Source organism: Passer domesticus, chromosome 7, assembly GCF_036417665.1.
Source record: "Passer domesticus isolate bPasDom1 chromosome 7, bPasDom1.hap1, whole genome shotgun sequence".
NCBI classification, from domain to species: domain Eukaryota; kingdom Metazoa; phylum Chordata; class Aves; order Passeriformes; family Passeridae; genus Passer; species Passer domesticus.
The window spans coordinates 22,418,423-22,440,651 of record NC_087480.1 but is presented as its reverse complement, the minus strand read 5'-3'; positions in this window follow the sequence as shown (position 1 = coordinate 22,440,651).

The window sequence follows — 22,229 nt, the reverse complement described above, 5'->3', positions numbered from 1 at the left end:
CATCTGGGAGGCATCCCGATCCATGCGGAATTTCAGCAGGCAGCCGGCCACTCCGGGCCACCAGGCCCTGGACAAGAACCACGGCTTTTCCCTAGGGAAACAAAAGTCACCCGGCCAGGTTCCTGATGTCAGTTTGCAGGAGGCACTTGGCACTGTCAAACCAGCCACAGTTGCCTGTGGGGGCACTTTCCATCTGGGAGGCATCCCGATCCATGCGGAATTTCAGCAGGCAGCCGGGCGCTCCAGGCCGCAAGGCCCTGGACATGAATCATGGTCTTTCCCCAGAGAAAGGAAACTCACAAGGCCAGGTTCCTGATGTCATTTTGCAGGAGGCACATGGCACTGTCAAACCAGCCACAGGTGCCTGTGGGGGCAACTTGCATCTCGGCGGCATCCTGATCCATGCCGAATTCCAGCAGGCAGCCGGCCACTCCGGGCCATTAGACCTTGGACACGTACAATGGCCTTTCCCCAGAGAAATAAAAGTCACCAGGCCAGGTTCCTGATGTCAGTTTGCAGGAGGCACTTGGCACTGTCAAACCAGCCACAGTTGCCTGTGGGGGCTCCTTTCATCTGGGAGTTATCCGCATCCGTGCGGAATTTCAACAGGCAGCCGGCCACTCCAGGCCACCTGGCCTTGGAGTGGAGCGATGGCTTTTCCCCAGAGAAACAAAAGTCACCCGGCCAGGTTCCTGATGTCAGTTTGCAGGAGGCACTTGGCACTGTCAAACCAGCCACACGCACCTGTATGGGCACCTTGCATCTGGGAGGTATCCTCATCTGTGCGGAAGTTCAGCAGGCTGCCGGCCACACCAGGCCACCGGGCAATGGACATGAACGATGCCCTTTCCCGTGAGAAACAAAAGTCACCAGGCCAGGTTCCTGATGTCAGTTTGCAGGAGGCGCTTGGCACTGTCAAACCAGCCACAGTTGCCTGTGGTGGTACTTTCCATCTGGGAGGTATCTTCAACAGTGCGGAATTTCAGCAGGCAGCCAGCCACTCTGGGCCACCCGTCCATAGATAGGAACGAAAGGCTTTCCCCAGAGAAACAAAACTCACCCGGCCAGGTTCCTGATGTCAGTTTGCAGGAGGCACTTGGCACTGTCAAACCAGCCACAGGTGCCTGTGGGGGCACTTTTCATCTGGGAGGCATCCTGATCCATGCGGAATTTCAGCAGGCAGCCGGCCACTCCGGCCACTGGGCTCTGAACAAGAATGATGGCCTTTCCCCAGAGAAACAAAACTCACAAGGCCAGGTTCCTGATGTCAGTTTGCAGGAGGCACTTGGCACTGTCAAACCAGCCACAGTTGCCTGTGGTGGCACCTTACATCTGGGAGGTATCCTGATCCGTGTGGAATTTCAGCAGGCAGCAGGCAAGTACGGGCCACCGGGCCCTGGACATGAACCATGGCCTTTCCCCTGAGAAAGAAAATCACCAGGCCAGGTTTCTGATGTCAGTTTGCAGGAAGCACTTGGCACTGTCAAACCAGCCACAGTTGCCTGTGGGGGCACCTTGCATCTCGGCGGCATCCTGGTCTGTGCAGAATTTCAGCAGGGGGCCGGCCACTCAGGACACCAGGCTCAGGATATGAACCATGGCCTTTCCCCAGAGAAACAAAAGTCACCAGGCCAGGTTCCTGATGTCAGTTTGCAGGAGGCACTTGGCACTGTCAAACCAGCCACAGGTGCCTGTGGGGCACCTTGCATCTCGGAGGTATCCTGAACCGTGCGGAATTTCAGCAGGCAGCCGGCCACTCCGGGCCATTAGACCTTGGACACGTACAATGGCCTTTCCCCAGAGAAATAAAAGTCACCAGGCCAGGTTCCTGATGTCAGTTTGCAGGAGGCACTTGGCACTGTCAAACCAGCCACAGTTGCCTGTGGGGGCTCCTTTCATCTGGGAGTTATCCGCATCCGTGCGGAATTTCAACAGGCAGCCGGCCACTCCAGGCCACCTGGCCTTGGAGTGGAGCGATGGCTTTTCCCTAGGGAAACAAAAGTCACCCGGCCAGGTTCCTGATGTCAGTTTGCAGGAGGCACTTGGCACTGTCAAACCAGCCACACGCACCTGTATGGGCACCTTGCATCTGGGAGGTATCCTCATCTGTGCGGAAGTTCAGCAGGCTGCCGGCCACACCAGGCCACCGGGCAATGGACATGAACGATGCCCTTTCCCGTGAGAAACAAAAGTCACCAGGCCAGGTTCCTGATGTCAGTTTGCAGGAGGCGCTTGGCACTGTCAAACCAGCCACAGTTGCCTGTGGTGGTACTTTCCATCTGGGAGGTATCTTCAACAGTGCGGAATTTCAGCAGGCAGCCAGCCACTCTGGGCCACCCGTCCATGGATAGGAACGAAAGGCTTTCCCCAGAGAAACAAAACTCACCCGGCCAGGTTCCTGATGTCAGTTTGCAGGAGGCACTTGGCACTGTCAAACCAGCCACAGTTGCCTGTGGGGGCACTTTTCATCTGGGAGGCATCCTGATCCATGCGGAATTTCAGCAGGCAGCCGGCCACTCCGGGCCACTGGGCTCTGAACAAGAATGATGGCCTTTCCCCAGAGAAACAAAACTCACAAGGCCAGGTTCCTGATGTCAGTTTGCAGGAGGCACTTGGCACTGTCAAACCAGCCACAGTTGCCTGTGGTGGCACCTTACATCTGGGAGGTATCCTGATCCGTGTGGAATTTCAGCAGGCAGCAGGCAAGTACGGGCCACCGGGCCGTGGACATGAACCATGGCCTTTCCCCTGAGAAAGAAAATCACCAGGCCAGGTTTCTGATGTCAGTTTGCAGGAAGCACTTGGCACTGTCAAACCAGCCACAGTTGCCTCTGGGGGCACCTTTCATCTCGGCGGCATCCTGGTCCGTGCAGAATTTCAGCAGGGGGCCGGCCACTCAGGACACCAGGCTCAGGATATGAACCATGGCCTTTCCCCAGAGAAACAAAAGTCACCAGGCCAGGTTCCTGATGTCAGTTTGCAGGAGGCACTTGGCACTGTCAAACCAGCCACAGGTGCCTGTGGGGCACCTTGCATCTCGGAGGTATCCTGATCCGTGCGGAATTTCAGCACTCAGCCGGCCACTTTGGGCCACAGTTTGTAGGATATGAACCATGGCCTTTCCCCAGAGAAAAAAAAGTCACCAGGTCAGGTTCCTGATGTCAGTGTGCAGGAGGCACTTGGCACTGTCAAACCAGCCACAGGTGCCTGTATGGGCACCTTGCATCTCGGCGGCATCCTGATCCATGCCGAATTCCAGCAGGCAGCCGGCCACTCCGGGCCATTAGACCTTGGACACGTACAATGGCCTTTCCCCAGAGAAATAAAAGTCACCAGGCCAGGTTCCTGATGTCAGTTTGCAGGAGGCACATGGGACTGTCAAACCAGCCACAGTTGCCTGTGGGGGCTCCTTTCATCTGGGAGTTATCCGCATCCGTGCGGAATTTCAACAGGCAGCCGGCCACTCCAGGCCACCTGGCCCTGGAGTGGAGCGATGGCTTTTCCCCAGAGAAACAAAAGTCACCCGGCCAGGTTCCTGATGTCAGTTTGCAGGAGGCACTTGGCACTGTCAAACCAGCCACAGGTGCCTGTATGGGCACCTTGCATCTCGGCGGCATCCTGATCCATGCCGAATTCCAGCAGGCAGCCGGCCACTCCGGGCCATTAGACCTTGGACACGTACAATGGCCTTTCCCCAGAGAAATAAAAGTCACCAGGCCAGGTTCCTGATGTCAGTTTGCAGGAGGCACATGGGACTGTCAAACCAGCCACAGTTGCCTGTGGGGGCTCCTTTCATCTGGGAGTTATCCGCATCCGTGCGGAATTTCAACAGGCAGCCGGCCACTCCAGGCCACCTGGCCCTGGAGTGGAGCGATGGCTTTTCCCCAGAGAAACAAAAGTCACCCGGCCAGGTTCCTGATGTCAGTTTGCAGGAGGCACTTGGCACTGTCAAACCAGCCACACGCACCTGTATGGGCACCTTGCATCTGGGAGGTATCCTCATCTGTGCGGAAGTTCAGCAGGCTGCCGGCCACACCAGGCCACCGGGCAATGGACACGAACGATGCCCTTTCCCGTGAGAAACAAAAGTCACCAGGCCAGGTTCCTGATGTCAGTTTGCAGGAGGCGCTTGGCACTGTCAAACCAGCCACAGTTGCCTGTGGTGGTACTTTCCATCTGGGAGGTATCTTCAACAGTGCGGAATTTCAGCAGGCAGCCAGCCACTCTGGGCCACCCGTCCATGGATAGGAACGAAAGGCTTTCTCCTGAGAAACAAAAGACACCAGGCCAGGTTCCTGATGTCAGTTTGCAGGAGGCACTTGGCACTGTCAAACCAGCCACAGGTGCCTGTGGGGGCACTTTTCATCTGGGAGGCATCCCGATCCATGCGGAATTTCAGCAGGCAGCCGGCCACTCCGGGCCACCAGGCCCTGGACAAGAACCACGGCTTTTCCCTAGGGAAACAAACGTCACCCGGCCAGGTTCCTGATGTCAGTTTGCAGGAGGCACTTGGCACTGTCAAACCAGCCACAGTTGGCTGTGGGGGCACTTTCCATCTGGGAGGCATCCCGATCCATGCGGAATTTCAGCAGGCAGCCGGACACTCCAGGCCGCAAGGCCCTGGACATGAATCATGGTCTTTCCCCAGAGAAAGGAAAGTCACAAGGCCAGGTTCCTGATGTCATTTTGCAGGAGGCACATGGCACTGTCAAACCAGCCACAGGTGCCTGTGGGGGCACCTTGCATCTCGGCGGCATCCTGATCCATGCCGAATTCCAGCAGGCAGCCGGCCACTCCGGGCCATTAGACCTTGGACACGTACAATGGCCTTTCCCCAGAGAAATAAAAGTCACCAGGCCAGGTTCCTGATGTCAGTTTGCAGGAGGCACTTGGCACTGTCAAACCAGCCACAGTTGCCTGTGGGGGCTCCTTTCATCTGGGAGTTATCCGCATCCGTGCGGAATTTCAACAGGCAGCCGGCCACTCCAGGCCACCTGGCCTTGGAGTGGAGCGATGGGTTTTCCCCAGAGAAACAAAAGTCACCCGGCCAGGTTCCTGATGTCAGTTTGCAGGAGGCACTTGGCACTGTCAAACCAGCCACACGCACCTGTATGGGCACCTTGCATCTGGGAGGTATCCTCATCTGTGCGGAAGTTCAGCAGGCTGCCGGCCACACCAGGCCACCGGGCAATGGACATGAACGATGCCCTTTCCCGTGAGAAACAAAAGTCACCAGGCCAGGTTCCTGATGTCAGTTTGCAGGAGGCGCTTGGCACTGTCAAACCAGCCACAGTTGCCTGTGGTGGTACTTTCCATCTGGGAGGTATCTTCAACAGTGCGGAATTTCAGCAGGAAGCCAGCCACTCTGGGCCACCCGTCCATGGATAGGAACGAAAGGCTTTCCCCAGAGAAACAAAACTCACCCGGCCAGGTTCCTGATGTCAGTTTGCAGGAGGCACTTGGCACTGTCAAACCAGCCACAGGTGCCTGTGGGGGCACTTTTCATCTGGGAGGCATCCTGATCCATGCGGAATTTCAGCAGGCAGCCGGCCACTCCGGGCCACTGGGCTCTGAACAAGAATGATGGCCTTTCCCCAGAGAAACAAAACTCACAAGGCCAGGTTCCTGATGTCAGTTTGCAGGAAGCACTTGGCACTGTCAAACCAGCCACAGTTGCCTGTGGGGGCACCTTTCATCTCGGCGGCATCCTGGTCCGTGCAGAATTTCAGCAGGGGGCCGGCCACTCAGGACACCAGGCTCAGGATATGAACCATGGCCTTTCCCCAGAGAAACAAAAGTCACCAGGCCAGGTTCCTGATGTCAGTTTGCAGGAGGCACTTGGCACTGTCAAACCAGCCACAGGTGCCTGTGGGGCACCTTGCATCTGGGAGGTATCCTGAACCGTGCGGAATTTCAGCAGGCAGCCGGCCACTCCGGGCCATTAGACCTTGGACACGTACAATGGCCTTTCCCCAGAGAAATAAAAGTCACCAGGCCAGGTTCCTGATGTCAGTTTGCAGGAGGCACTTGGCACTGTCAAACCAGCCACAGTTGCCTGTGGGGGCTCCTTTCATCTGGGAGTTATCCGCATCCGTGCGGAATTTCAACAGGCAGCCGGCCACTCCAGGCCACCTGGCCTTGGAGTGGAGCGATGGCTTTTCCCTAGGGAAACAAAAGTCACCCGGCCAGGTTCCTGATGTCAGTTTGCAGGAGGCACTTGGCACTGTCAAACCAGCCACACGCACCTGTATGGGCACCTTGCATCTGGGAGGTATCCTCATCTGTGCGGAAGTTCAGCAGGCTGCCGGCCACACCAGGCCACCGGGCAATGGACATGAACGATGCCCTTTCCCGTGAGAAACAAAAGTCACCAGGCCAGGTTCCAGATGTCAGTTTGCAGGAGGCGCTTGGCACTGTCAAACCAGCCACAGTTGCCTGTGGTGGTACTTTCCATCTGGGAGGTATCTTCAACAGTGCGGAATTTCAGCAGGCAGCCAGCCACTCTGGGCCACCCGTCCATGGATAGGAACGAAAGGCTTTCCCCAGAGAAACAAAACTCACCCGGCCAGGTTCCTGATGTCAGTTTGCAGGAGGCACTTGGCACTGTCAAACCAGCCACAGTTGCCTGTGGGGGCACTTTTCATCTGGGAGGCATCCTGATCCATGCGGAATTTCAGCAGGCAGCCGGCCACTCCGGGCCACTGGGCTCTGAACAAGAATGATGGCCTTTCCCCAGAGAAACAAAACTCACAAGGCCAGGTTCCTGATGTCAGTTTGCAGGAGGCACTTGGCACTGTCAAACCAGCCACAGTTGCCTGTGGTGGCACCTTACATCTGGGAGGTATCCTGATCCGTGTGGAATTTCAGCAGGCAGCAGGCAAGTACGGGCCACCGGGCCCTGGACATGAACCATGGCCTTTCCCCTGAGAAAGAAAATCACCAGGCCAGGTTTCTGACGTCAGTTTGCAGGAAGCACTTGGCACTGTCAAACCAGCCACAGTTGCCTCTGGGGGCACCTTTCATCTCGGCGGCATCCTGGTCCGTGCAGAATTTCAGCAGGGGGCCGGCCACTCAGGACACCAGGCTCAGGATATGAACCATGGCCTTTCCCCAGAGAAACAAAAGTCACCAGGCCAGGTTCCTGATGTCAGTTTGCAGGAGGCACTTGGCACTGTCAAACCAGCCACAGGTGCCTGTGGGGCACCTTGCATCTCGGAGGTATCCTGATCCGTGCGGAATTTCAGCAGTCAGCCGGACACTTTGGGCCACAGTTTGTAGGATATGAACCATGGCCTTTCCCCAGAGAAACAAAAGTCACCAGGTCAGGTTCCTGATGTCAGTGTGCAGGAGGCACTTGGCACTGTCAAACCAGCCACAGTTGCCTGTGGGGGCACCTTGCATCTCGGCGGCATCCTGATCCATGCCGAATTCCAGCAGGCAGCCGGCCACTCCGGGCCATTAGACCTTGGACACGTACAATGGCCTTTCCCCAGAGAAATAAAAGTCACCAGGCCAGGTTCCTGATGTCAGTTTGCAGGAGGCACTTGGCACTGTCAAACCAGCCACAGTTGCCTGTGGGGGCTCCTTTCATCTGGGAGTTATCCGCATCCGTGCGGAATTTCAACAGGCAGCCGGCCACTCCAGGCCACCTGGCCCTGGAGTGGAGCGATGGCTTTTCCCCAGAGAAACAAAAGTCACCCGGCCAGGTTCCTGATGTCAGTTTGCAGGAGGCACTTGGCACTGTCAAACCAGCCACACGCACCTGTATGGGCACCTTGCATCTGGGAGGTATCCTCATCTGTGCGGAAGTTCAGCAGGCTGCCGGCCACACCAGGCCACCGGGCACTGGACACGAACGATGCCCTTTCCCGTGAGAAACAAAAGTCACCAGGCCAGGTTCCTGATGTCAGTTTGCAGGAGGCGCTTGGCACTGTCAAACCAGCCACAGTTGCCTGTGGTGGTACTTTCCATCTGGGAGGTATCTTCAACAGTGCGGAATTTCAGCAGGCAGCCAGCCACTCTGGGCCACCCGTCCATGGATAGGAACGAAAGGCTTTCTCCTGAGAAACAAAAGACACCAGGCCAGGTTCCTGATGTCAGTTTGCAGGAGGCACTTGGCACTGTCAAACCAGCCACAGGTGCCTGTGGGGGCACTTTTCATCTGGGAGGCATCCCGATCCATGCGGAATTTCAGCAGGCAGCCGGCCACTCCGGGCCACCAGGCCCTGGACAAGAACCACGGCTTTTCCCTAGGGAAACAAAAGTCACCCGGCCAGGTTCCTGATGTCAGTTTGCAGGAGGCACTTGGCACTGTCAAACCAGCCACAGTTGGCTGTGGGGGCACTTTCCATCTGGGAGGCATCCCGATCCATGCGGAATTTCAGCAGGCAGCCGGACACTCCAGGCCGCAAGGCCCTGGACATGAATCATGGTCTTTCCCCAGAGAAAGGAAAGTCACAAGGCCAGGTTCCTGATGTCATTTTGCAGGAGGCACATGGCACTGTCAAACCAGCCACAGGTGCCTGTGGGGGCACCTTGCATCTCGGCGGCATCCTGATCCATGCCGAATTCCAGCAGGCAGCCGGCCACTCCGGGCCATTAGACCTTGGACACGTACAATGGCCTTTCCCCAGAGAAATAAAAGTCACCAGGCCAGGTTCCTGATGTCAGTTTGCAGGAGGCACTTGGCACTGTCAAACCAGCCACAGTTGCCTGTGGGGGCTCCTTTCATCTGGGAGTTATCCGCATCCGTGCGGAATTTCAACAGGCAGCCGGCCACTCCAGGCCACCTGGCCTTGGAGTGGAGCGATGGCTTTTCCCCAGAGAAACAAAAGTCACCCGGCCAGGTTCCTGATGTCAGTTTGCAGGAGGCACTTGGCACTGTCAAACCAGCCACACGCACCTGTATGGGCACCTTGCATCTGGGAGGTATCCTCATCTGTGCGGAAGTTCAGCAGGCTGCCGGCCACACCAGGCCACCGGGCAATGGACATGAACGATGCCCTTTCCCGTGAGAAACAAAAGTCACCAGGCCAGGTTCCTGATGTCAGTTTACAGGAGGCGCTTGGCACTGTCAAACCAGCCACAGTTGCCTGTGGTGGTACTTTCCATCTGGGAGGTATCTTCAACAGTGCGGAATTTCAGCAGGAAGCCAGCCACTCTGGGCCACCCGTCCATGGATAGGAACGAAAGGCTTTCCCCAGAGAAACAAAACTCACCCGGCCAGGTTCCTGATGTCAGTTTGCAGGAGGCACTTGGCACTGTCAAACCAGCCACAGGTGCCTGTGGGGGCACTTTTCATCTGGGAGGCATCCTGATCCATGCGGAATTTCAGCAGGCAGCCGGCCACTCCGGGCCACTGGGCTCTGAACAAGAATGATGGCCTTTCCCCAGAGAAACAAAACTCACAAGGCCAGGTTCCTGATGTCAGTTTGCAGGAAGCACTTGGCACTGTCAAACCAGCCACAGTTGCCTGTGGGGGCACCTTTCATCTCGGCGGCATCCTGGTCCGTGCAGAATTTCAGCAGGGGGCCGGCCACTCAGGACACCAGGCTCAGGATATGAACCATGGCCTTTCCCCAGAGAAACAAAAGTCACCAGGCCAGGTTCCTGATGTCAGTTTGCAGGAGGCACTTGGCACTGTCAAACCAGCCACAGGTGCCTGTGGGGCACCTTGCATCTCGGAGGTATCCTGAACCGTGCGGAATTTCAGCAGGCAGCCGGCCACTCCGGGCCATTAGACCTTGGACACGTACAATGGCCTTTCCCCAGAGAAATAAAAGTCACCAGGCCAGGTTCCTGATGTCAGTTTGCAGGAGGCACTTGGCACTGTCAAACCAGCCACAGTTGCCTGTGGGGGCTCCTTTCATCTGGGAGTTATCCGCATCCGTGCGGAATTTCAACAGGCAGCCGGCCACTCCAGGCCACCTGGCCTTGGAGTGGAGCGATGGCTTTTCCCTAGGGAAACAAAAGTCACCCGGCCAGGTTCCTGATGTCAGTTTGCAGGAGGCACTTGGCACTGTCAAACCAGCCACACGCACCTGTATGGGCACCTTGCATCTGGGAGGTATCCTCATCTGTGCGGAAGTTCAGCAGGCTGCCGGCCACACCAGGCCACCGGGCAATGGACATGAACGATGCCCTTTCCCGTGAGAAACAAAAGTCACCAGGCCAGGTTCCAGATGTCAGTTTGCAGGAGGCGCTTGGCACTGTCAAACCAGCCACAGTTGCCTGTGGTGGTACTTTCCATCTGGGAGGTATCTTCAACAGTGCGGAATTTCAGCAGGCAGCCAGCCACTCTGGGCCACCCGTCCATGGATAGGAACGAAAGGCTTTCCCCAGAGAAACAAAACTCACCCGGCCAGGTTCCTGATGTCAGTTTGCAGGAGGCACTTGGCACTGTCAAACCAGCCACAGTTGCCTGTGGGGGCACTTTTCATCTGGGAGGCATCCTGATCCATGCGGAATTTCAGCAGGCAGCCGGCCACTCCGGGCCACTGGGCTCTGAACAAGAATGATGGCCTTTCCCCAGAGAAACAAAACTCACAAGGCCAGGTTCCTGATGTCAGTTTGCAGGAGGCACTTGGCACTGTCAAACCAGCCACAGTTGCCTCTGGGGGCACCTTTCATCTCGGCGGCATCCTGGTCCGTGCAGAATTTCAGCAGGGGGCCGGCCACTCAGGACACCAGGCTCAGGATATGAACCATGGCCTTTCCCCAGAGAAACAAAAGTCACCAGGCCAGGTTCCTGATGTCAGTTTGCAGGAGGCACTTGGCACTGTCAAACCAGCCACAGGTGCCTGTGGGGCACCTTGCATCTCGGAGGTATCCTGATCCGTGCGGAATTTCAGCAGTCAGCCGGACACTTTGGGCCACAGTTTGTAGGATATGAACCATGGCCTTTCCCCAGAGAAACAAAAGTCACCAGGTCAGGTTCCTGATGTCAGTGTGCAGGAGGCACTTGGCACTGTCAAACCAGCCACAGTTGCCTGTGGGGGCACCTTGCATCTCGGCGGCATCCTGATCCATGCCGAATTCCAGCAGGCAGCCAGCCACTGCGGGCCATTAGACCTTGGACACGTACAATGGCCTTTCCCCAGAGAAATAAAAGTCACCAGGCCAGGTTCCTGATGTCAGTTTGCAGGAGGCACTTGGCACTGTCAAACCAGCCACAGTTGCCTGTGGGGGCTCCTTTCATCTGGGAGTTATCCGCATCCGTGCGGAATTTCAACAGGCAGCCGGCCACTCCAGGCCACCTGGCCCTGGAGTGGAGCGATGGCTTTTCCCCAGAGAAACAAAAGTCACCCGGCCAGGTTCCTGATGTCAGTTTGCAGGAGGCACTTGGCACTGTCAAACCAGCCACACGCACCTGTATGGGCACCTTGCATCTGGGAGGTATCCTCATCTGTGCGGAAGTTCAGCAGGCTGCCGGCCACACCAGGCCACCGGGCACTGGACACGAACGATGCCCTTTCCCGTGAGAAACAAAAGTCACCAGGCCAGGTTCCTGATGTCAGTTTGCAGGAGGCGCTTGGCACTGTCAAACCAGCCACAGTTGCCTGTGGTGGTACTTTCCATCTGGGAGGTATCTTCAACAGTGCGGAATTTCAGCAGGCAGCCAGCCACTCTGGGCCACCCGTCCATGGATAGGAACGAAAGGCTTTCTCCTGAGAAACAAAAGACACCAGGCCAGGTTCCTGATGTCAGTTTGCAGGAGGCACTTGGCACTGTCAAACCAGCCACAGGTGCCTGTGGGGGCACTTTTCATCTGGGAGGCATCCCGATCCATGCGGAATTTCAGCAGGCAGCCGGCCACTCCGGGCCACCAGGCCCTGGACAAGAACCACGGCTTTTCCCTAGGGAAACAAAAGTCACCCGGCCAGGTTCCTGATGTCAGTTTGCAGGAGGCACTTGGCACTGTCAAACCAGCCACAGTTGGCTGTGGGGGCACTTTCCATCTGGGAGGCATCCCGATCCATGCGGAATTTCAGCAGGCAGCCGGACACTCCAGGCCGCAAGGCCCTGGACATGAATCATGGTCTTTCCCCAGAGAAAGGAAAGTCACAAGGCCAGGTTCCTGATGTCATTTTGCAGGAGGCACATGGCACTGTCAAACCAGCCACAGGTGCCTGTGGGGGCACCTTGCATCTCGGCGGCATCCTGATCCATGCCGAATTCCAGCAGGCAGCCGGCCACTCCGGGCCATTAGACCTTGGACACGTACAATGGCCTTTCCCCAGAGAAATAAAAGTCACCAGGCCAGGTTCCTGATGTCAGTTTGCAGGAGGCACTTGGCACTGTCAAACCAGCCACAGTTGCCTGTGGGGGCTCCTTTCATCTGGGAGTTATCCGCATCCGTGCGGAATTTCAACAGGCAGCCGGCCACTCCAGGCCACCTGGCCTTGGAGTGGAGCGATGGCTTTTCCCCAGAGAAACAAAAGTCACCCGGCCAGGTTCCTGATGTCAGTTTGCAGGAGGCACTTGGCACTGTCAAACCAGCCACACGCACCTGTATGGGCACCTTGCATCTGGGAGGTATCCTCATCTGTGCGGAAGTTCAGCAGGCTGCCGGCCACACCAGGCCACCGGGCAATGGACATGAACGATGCCCTTTCCCGTGAGAAACAAAACTCACCCGGCCAGGTTCCTGATGTCAGTTTGCAGGAGGCACTTGGCACTGTCAAACCAGCCACAGGTGCCTGTGGGGGCACTTTTCATCTGGGAGGCATCCTGATCCATGCGGAATTTCAGCAGGCAGCCGGCCACTCCGGGCCACTGGGCTCTGAACAAGAATGATGGCCTTTCCCCAGAGAAACAAAACTCACAAGGCCAGGTTCCTGATGTCAGTTTGCAGGAGGCACTTGGCACTGTCAAACCAGCCACAGTTGCCTGTGGTGGCACCTTACATCTGGGAGGTATCCTGATCCGTGTGGAATTTCAGCAGGCAGCAGGCAAGTACGGGCCACCGGGCCCTGGACATGAACCATGGCCTTTCCCCTGAGAAAGAAAATCACCAGGCCAGGTTTCTGATGTCAGTTTGCAGGAAGCACTTGGCACTGTCAAACCAGCCACAGTTGCCTGTGGGGGCACCTTTCATCTCGGCGGCATCCTGGTCCGTGCAGAATTTCAGCAGGGGGCCGGCCACTCAGGACACCAGGCTCAGGATATGAACCATGGCCTTTCCCCAGAGAAACAAAAGTCACCAGGCCAGGTTCCTGATGTCAGTTTGCAGGAGGCACTTGGCACTGTCAAACCAGCCACAGGTGCCTGTGGGGCACCTTGCATCTCGGAGGTATCCTGAACCGTGCGGAATTTCAGCAGGCAGCCGGCCAATTTGGGCCACAGTTTGTAGGATATGAACCATGGCCTTTCCCAAGAGAAACAAAAGTCACCAGGTCAGGTTCCTGATGTCAGTGTGCAGGAGGCACTTGGCACTGTCAAACCAGCCACAGTTGCCTGTGGGGGCACCTTGCATCTCGGCGGCATCCTGATCCATGCCGAATTCCAGCAGGCAGCCGGCCACTCCGGGCCATTAGACCTTGGACACGTACAATGGCCTTTCCCCAGAGAAATAAAAGTCACCAGGCCAGGTTCCTGATGTCAGTTTGCAGGAGGCACTTGGCACTGTCAAACCAGCCACAGTTGCCTGTGGGGGCTCCTTTCATCTGGGAGTTATCCGCATCCGTGCGGAATTTCAACAGGCAGCCGGCCACTCCAGGCCACCTGGCCCTGGAGTGGAGCGATGGCTTTTCCCCAGAGAAACAAAAGTCACCCGGCCAGGTTCCTGATGTCAGTTTGCAGGAGGCACTTGGCACTGTCAAACCAGCCACACGCACCTGTATGGGCACCTTGCATCTGGGCGGTATCCTCATCTGTGCGGAAGTTCAGCAGGCTGCCGGCCACACCAGGCCACCGGGCACTGGACACGAACGATGCCCTTTCCCGTGAGAAACAAAAGTCACCAGGCCAGGTTCCTGATGTCAGTTTGCAGGAGGCACTTGGCACTGTCAAACCAGCCACAGTTGCCTGTGGTGGTACTTTCCATCTGGGAGGTATCTTCAACAGTGCGGAATTTCAGCAGACAGCCAGCCACTCTGGGCCACCCGTCCATGGATAGGAACGAAAGGCTTTCCCCTGAGAAACAAAAGACACCAGGCCAGGTTCCTGATGTCAGTTTGCAGGAGGCACTTGGCACTGTCAAACCAGCCACAGGTGCCTGTGGGGGCACTTTTCATCTGGGAGGCATCCCGATCCATGCGGAATTTCAGCAGGCAGCCGGCCACTCCGGGCCACCAGGCCCTGGACAAGAACCACGGCTTTTCCCTAGGGAAACAAAAGTCACCCGGCCAGGTTCCTGATGTCAGTTTGCAGGAGGCACTTGGCACTGTCAAACCAGCCACAGTTGGCTGTGGGGGCACTTTCCATCTGGGAGGCATCCCGATCCATGCGGAATTTCAGCAGGCAGCCGGACACTCCAGGCCGCAAGGCCCTGGACATGAATCATGGTCTTTCCCCAGAGAAAGGAAAGTCACAAGGCCAGGTTCCTGATGTCATTTTGCAGGAGGCACATGGCACTGTCAAACCAGCCACAGGTGCCTGTGGGGGCACCTTACATCTCGGCGGCATCCTGATCCATGCCGAATTCCAGCAGGCAGCCGGCCACTCCGGGCCATTAGACCTTGGACACGTACAATGGCCTTTCCCCAGAGAAATAAAAGTCACCAGGCCAGGTTCCTGATGTCAGTTTGCAGGAGGCACTTGGCACTGTCAAACCAGCCACAGTTGCCTGTGGGGGCTCCTTTCATCTGGGAGTTATCCGCATCCGTGCGGAATTTCAACAGGCAGCCGGCCACTCCAGGCCACCTGGCCCTGGAGTGGAGCGATGGCTTTTCCCCAGAGAAACAAAAGTCACCCGGCCAGGTTCCTGATGTCAGTTTGCAGGAGGCACTTGGCACTGTCAAACCAGCCACACGCACCTGTATGGGCACCTTGCATCTGGGAGGTATCCTCATCTGTGCGGAAGTTCAGCAGGCTGCCGGCCACACCAGGCCACCGGGCACTGGACACGAACGATGCCCTTTCCCGTGAGAAACAAAAGTCACCAGGCCAGGTTCCTGATGTCAGTTTGCAGGAGGCGCTTGGCACTGTCAAACCAGCCACAGTTGCCTGTGGTGGTACTTTCCATCTGGGAGGTATCTTCAACAGTGCGGAATTTCAGCAGGCAGCCAGCCACTCTGGGCCACCCGTCCATGGATAGGAACGAAAGGCTTTCCCCAGAGAAACAAAACTCACCCGGCCAGGTTCCTGATGTCAGTTTGCAGGAGGCACTTGGCACTGTCAAACCAGCCACAGGTGCCTGTGGGGGCACTTTTCATCTGGGAGGCATCCTGATCCATGCGGAATTTCAGCAGGCAGCCGGCCACTCCGGGCCACTGGGCTCTGAACAAGAATGATGGCCTTTCCCCAGAGAAACAAAACTCACAAGGCCAGGTTCCTGATGTCAGTTTGCAGGAGGCACTTGGCACTGTCAAACCAGCCACAGTTGCCTGTGGTGGCACCTTACATCTGGGAGGTATCCTGATCCGTGTGGAATTTCAGCAGGCAGCAGGCAAGTACGGGCCACCGGGCCCTGGACATGAACCATGGCCTTTCCCCTGAGAAAGAAAATCACCAGGCCAGGTTTCTGATGTCAGTTTGCAGGAAGCACTTGGCACTGTCAAACCAGCCACAGTTGCCTCTGGGGGCACCTTTCATCTCGGCGGCATCCTGGTCCGTGCAGAATTTCAGCAGGGGGCCGGCCACTCAGGACACCAGGCTCAGGATATGAACCATGGCCTTTCCCCAGAGAAACAAAAGTCACCAGGCCAGGTTCCTGATGTCAGTTTGCAGGAGGCACTTGGCACTGTCAAACCAGCCACAGGTGCCTGTGGGGCACCTTGCATCTCGGAGGTATCCTGATCCGTGCGGAATTTCAGCAGTCAGCCGGCCAATTTGGGCCACAGTTTGTAGGATATGAACCATGGCCTTTCCCCAGAGAAACAAAAGTCACCAGGTCAGGTTCCTGATGTCAGTGTGCAGGAGGCACTTGGCACTGTCAAACCAGCCACAGTTGCCTGTGGGGGCACCTTGCATCTCGGCGGCATCCTGATCCATGCCGAATTCCAGCAGGCAGCCGGCCACTCCGGGCCATTAGACCTTGGACACGTACAATGGCCTTTCCCCAGAGAAATAAAAGTCACCAGGCCAGGTTCCTGATGTCAGTTTGCAGGAGGCACTTGGCACTGTCAAACCAGCCACAGTTGCCTGTGGGGGCTCCTTTCATCTGGGAGTTATCCGCATCCGTGCGGAATTTCAACAGGCAGCCGGCCACTCCAGGCCACCTGGCCCTGGAGTGGAGCGATGGCTTTTCCCCAGAGAAACAAAAGTCACCCGGCCAGGTTCCTGATGTCAGTTTGCAGGAGGCACTTGGCACTGTCAAACCAGCCACACGCACCTGTATGGGCACCTTGCATCTGGGAGGTATCCTCATCTGTGCGGAAGTTCAGCAGGCTGCCGGCCACACCAGGCCACCGGGCAATGGACATGAACGATGCCCTTTCCCGTGAAAAACAAAAGTCACCAGGCCAGGTTCCTGATGTCAGTTTGCAGGAGGCGCTTGGCACTGTCAAACCAGCCACAGTTGCCTGTGGTGGTACTTTCCATCTGGGAGGTATCTTCAACAGTGCGGAATTTCAGCAGGCAGCCAGCCACTCTGGGCCACCCGTCCATGGATAGGAACGAAAGGCTTTCCCCTGAGAAACAAAAGACATCAGGCCAGGTTCCTGATGTCAGTTTGCAGGAGGCACTTGGCACTGTCAAACCAGCCACAGGTGCCTGTGGGGGCACTTTTCATCTGGGAGGCATCCTGATCCATGCGGAATTTCAGCAGGCAGCCGGCCACTCCGGGCCACTGGGCTCTGAACAAGAATGATGGCCTTTCCCCAGAGAAACAAAACTCACAAGGCCAGGTTCCTGATGTCAGTTTGCAGGAGGCACTTGGCACTGTCAAACCAGCCACAGTTGCCTGTGGTGGCACCTTACATCTGGGAGGTATCCTGATCCGTGTGGAATTTCAGCAGGCAGCAGGCAAGTACGGGCCACCGGGCCCTGGACATGAACCATGGCCTTTCCCCTGAGAAAGAAAATCACCAGGCCAGGTTTCTGATGTCAGTTTGCAGGAAGCACTTGGCACTGTCAAACCAGCCACAGTTGCCTCTGGGGGCACCTTTCATCTCGGCGGCATCCTGGTCCGTGCAGAATTTCAGCAGGGGGCCGGCCACTCAGGACACCAGGCTCAGGATATGAACCATGGCCTTTCCCCAGAGAAACAAAAGTCACCAGGCCAGGTTCCTGATGTCAGTTTGCAGGAGGCACTTGGCACTGTCAAACCAGCCACAGGTGCCTGTGGGGCACCTTGCATCTCGGAGGTATCCTGATCCGTGCGGAATTTCAGCAGTCAGCCGGACACTTTGGGCCACAGTTTGTAGGATATGAACCATGGCCTTTCCCCAGAGAAACAAAAGTCACCAGGTCAGGTTCCTGATGTCAGTGTGCAGGAGGCACTTGGCACTGTCAAACCAGCCACAGTTGCCTGTGGGGGCACCTTGCATCTCGGCGGCATCCTGATCCATGCCGAATTCCAGCAGGCAGCCGGCCACTCCGGGCCATTAGACCTTGGACACGTACAATGGCCTTTCCCCAGAGAAATAAAAGTCACCAGGCCAGGTTCCTGATGTCAGTTTGCAGGAGGCACTTGGCACTGTCAAACCAGCCACAGTTGCCTGTGGGGGCTCCTTTCATCTGGGAGTTATCCGCATCCGTGCGGAATTTCAACAGGCAGCCGGCCACTCCAGGCCACCTGGCCCTGGAGTGGAGCGATGGCTTTTCCCCAGAGAAACAAAAGTCACCCGGCCAGGTTCCTGATGTCAGTTTGCAGGAGGCACTTGGCACTGTCAAACCAGCCACACGCACCTGTATGGGCACCTTGCATCTGGGCGGTATCCTCATCTGTGCGGAAGTTCAGCAGGCTGCCGGCCACACCAGGCCACCGGGCACTGGACACGAACGATGCCCTTTCCCGTGAGAAACAAAAGTCACCAGGCCAGGTTCCTGATGTCAGTTTGCAGGAGGCGCTTGGCACTGTCAAACCAGCCACAGTTGCCTGTGGTGGTACTTTCCATCTGGGAGGTATCTTCAACAGTGCGGAATTTCAGCAGGCAGCCAGCCACTCTGGGCCACCCGTCCATGGATAGGAACGAAAGGCTTTCCCCAGAGAAACAAAACTCACCCGGCCAGGTTCCTGATGTCAGTTTGCAGGAGGCACTTGGCACTGTCAAACCAGCCACAGGTGCCTGTGGGGGCACTTTTCATCTGGGAGGCATCCTGATCCATGCGGAATTTCAGCAGGCAGCCGGCCACTCCGGGCCACTGGGCTCTGAACAAGAATGATGGCCTTTCCCCAGAGAAACAAAACTCACAAGGCCAGGTTCCTGATGTCAGTTTGCAGGAGGCACTTGGCACTGTCAAACCAGCCACAGTTGCCTGTGGTGGCACCTTACATCTGGGAGGTATCCTGATCCGTGTGGAATTTCAGCAGGCAGCAGGCAAGTACGGGCCACCGGGCCCTGGACATGAACCATGGCCTTTCCCCTGAGAAAGAAAATCACCAGGCCAGGTTTCTGATGTCAGTTTGCAGGAAGCACTTGGCACTGTCAAACCAGCCACAGTTGCCTCTGGGGGCACCTTTCATCTCGGCGGCATCCTGGTCCGTGCAGAATTTCAGCAGGGGGCCGGCCACTCAGGACACCAGGCTCAGGATATGAACCATGGCCTTTCCCCAGAGAAACAAAAGTCACCAGGCCAGGTTCCTGATGTCAGTTTGCAGGAGGCACTTGGCACTGTCAAACCAGCCACAGGTGCCTGTGGGGCACCTTGCATCTCGGAGGTATCCTGATCCGTGCGGAATTTCAGCAGTCAGCCGGCCACTTTGGGCCACAGTTTGTAGGATATGAACCATGGCCTTTCCCCAGAGAAACAAAAGTCACCAGGTCAGGTTCCTGATGTCAGTGTGCAGGAGGCACTTGGCACTGTCAAACCAGCCACAGTTGCCTGTGGGGGCACCTTGCATCTCGGCGGCATCCTGATCCATGCCGAATTCCAGCAGGCAGCCGGCCACTCCGGGCCATTAGACCTTGGACACGTACAATGGCCTTTCCCCAGAGAAATAAAAGTCACCAGGCCAGGTTCCTGATGTCAGTTTGCAGGAGGCACTTGGCACTGTCAAACCAGCCACAGTTGCCTGTGGGGGCTCCTTTCATCTGGGAGTTATCCGCATCCGTGCGGAATTTCAACAGGCAGCCGGCCACTCCAGGCCACCTGGCCTTGGAGTGGAGCGATGGCTTTTCCCCAGAGAAACAAAAGTCACCCGGCCAGGTTCCTGATGTCAGTTTGCAGGAGGCACTTGGCACTGTCAAACCAGCCACACGCACCTGTATGGGCACCTTGCATCTGGGCGGTATCCTCATCTGTGCGGAAGTTCAGCAGGCTGCCGGCCACACCAGGCCACCGGGCACTGGACACGAACGATGCCCTTTCCCGTGAGAAACAAAAGTCACCAGGCCAGGTTCCTGATGTCAGTTTGCAGGAGGCGCTTGGCACTGTCAAACCAGCCACAGTTGCCTGTGGTGGTACTTTCCATCTGGGAGGTATCTTCAACAGTGCGGAATTTCAGCAGGCAGCCAGCCACTCTGGGCCACCCGTCCATGGATAGGAACGAAAGGCTTTCCCCTGAGAAACAAAAGACACCAGGCCAGGTTCCTGATGTCAGTTTGCAGGAGGCACTTGGCACTGTCAAACCAGCCACAGGTGCCTGTGGGGGCACTTTTCATCTGGGAGGCATCCCGATCCATGCGGAATTTCAGCAGGCAGCCGGCCACTCCGGGCCACCAGGCCCTGGACAAGAACCACGGCTTTTCCCTAGGGAAACAAAAGTCACCCGGCCAGGTTCCTGATGTCAGTTTGCAGGAGGCACTTGGCACTGTCAAACCAGCCACAGTTGCCTGTGGGGGCACTTTCCATCTGGGAGGCATCCCGATCCATGCGGAATTTCAGCAGGCAGCCGGGCACTCCAGGCCGCAAGGCCCTGGACATGAATCATGGTCTTTCCCCAGAGAAAGGAAAGTCACAAGGCCAGGTTCCTGATGTCATTTTGCAGGAGGCACATGGCACTGTCAAACCAGCCACAGGTGCCTGTGGGGGCACCTTGCATCTCGGCGGCATCCTGATCCATGCCGAATTCCAGCAGGCAGCCGGCCACTCCGGGCCATTAGACCTTGGACACGTACAATGGCCTTTCCCCAGAGAAATAAAAGTCACCAGGCCAGGTTCCTGATGTCAGTTTGCAGGAGGCACTTGGCACTGTCAAACCAGCCACAGTTGCCTGTGGGGGCTCCTTTCATCTGGGAGTTATCCGCATCCGTGCGGAATTTCAACAGGCAGCCGGCCACACCAGGCCACCGGGCAATGGACATGAACGATGCCCTTTCCCCAGAGAAACAAAAGTCACCAGGCCAGGTTCCTGATGTCAGTTTGCAGGAGGCGCTTGGCACTGTCAAACCAGCCACAGTTGCCTGTGGTGGTACTTTCCATCTGGGAGGTATCTTCAACAGTGCGGAATTTCAGCAGGCAGCCAGCCACTCTGGGCCACCCGTCCATGGATAGGAACGAAAGGCTTTCCCCAGAGAAACAAAACTCACCCGGCCAGGTTCCTGATGTCAGTTTGCAGGAGGCACTTGGCACTGTCAAACCAGCCACAGGTGCCTGTGGGGGCACTTTTCATCTGGGAGGCATCCTGATCCATGCGGAATTTCAGCAGGCAGCCGGTCACTCCGGGCCACTGGGCTCTGAACAAGAATGATGCCCTTTCCCCAGAGAAACAAAACTCACAAGGCCAGGTTCCTGATGTCAGTTTGCAGGAGGCACTTGGCACTGTCAAACCAGCCACAGTTGCCTGTGGTGGCACCTTACATCTGGGAGGTATCCTGATCTGTGTGGAATTTCAGCAGGCAGCAGGCAAGTACGGGCCACCGGGCCCTGGACATGAACCATGGCCTTTCCCCTGAGAAAGAAAATCACCAGGCCAGGTTTCTGATGTCAGTTTGCAGGAAGCACTTGGCACTGTCAAACCAGCCAGAGTTGCCTCTGGGGGCACCTTTCATCTCGGCGGCATCCTGGTCCGTGCAGAATTTCAGCAGGGGGCCGGCCACTCAGGACACCAGGCTCAGGATATGAACCATGGCCTTTCCCCAGAGAAACAAAAGTCACCAGGCCAGGTTCCTGATGTCAGTTTGCAGGAGGCACTTGGCACTGTCAAACCAGCCACAGGTGCCTGTGGGGCACCTTGCATCTCGGAGGTATCCTGATCCGTGCGGAATTTCAGCAGTCAGCCGGACAATTTGGGCCACAGTTTGTAGGATATGAACCATGGCCTTTCCCCAGAGAAACAAAAGTCACCAGGTCAGGTTCCTGATGTCAGTTTGCAGGAGGCACTTGGCACTGTCAAACCAGCCACAGTTGCCTGTGGGGGCACCTTGCATCTCGGCGGCATCCTGATCCATGCCGAATTCCAGCAGGCAGCCGGCCACTCCGGGCCATTAGACCTTGGACACGTACAATGGCCTTTCCCCAGAGAAATAAAAGTCACCAGGCCAGGTTCCTGATGTCAGTTTGCAGGAGGCACTTGGCACTGTCAAACCAGCCACAGTTGCCTGTGGGGGCTCCTTTCATCTGGGAGTTATCCGCATCCGTGCGGAATTTCAACAGGCAGCCGGCCACTCCAGGCCACCTGGCCCTGGAGTGGAGCGATGGCTTTTCCCCAGAGAAACAAAAGTCACCCGGCCAGGTTCCTGATGTCAGTTTGCAGGAGGCACTTGGCACTGTCAAACCAGCCACAGTTGCCTGTGGGGGCACTTTTCATCTGGGAGGCATCCCGATCCATGCGGAATTTCAGCAGGCAGCCGGCCACTCCGGGCCACCAGGCCCTGGACAAGAACCACGGCTTTTCCCTAGGGAAACAAAAGTCACCCGGCCAGGCTCCTGATGTCAGTTTGCAGGAGGCACTTGGCACTGTCAAACCAGCCACAGTTGGCTGTGGGGGCACTTTCCATCTGGGAGGCATCCCGATCCATGCGGAA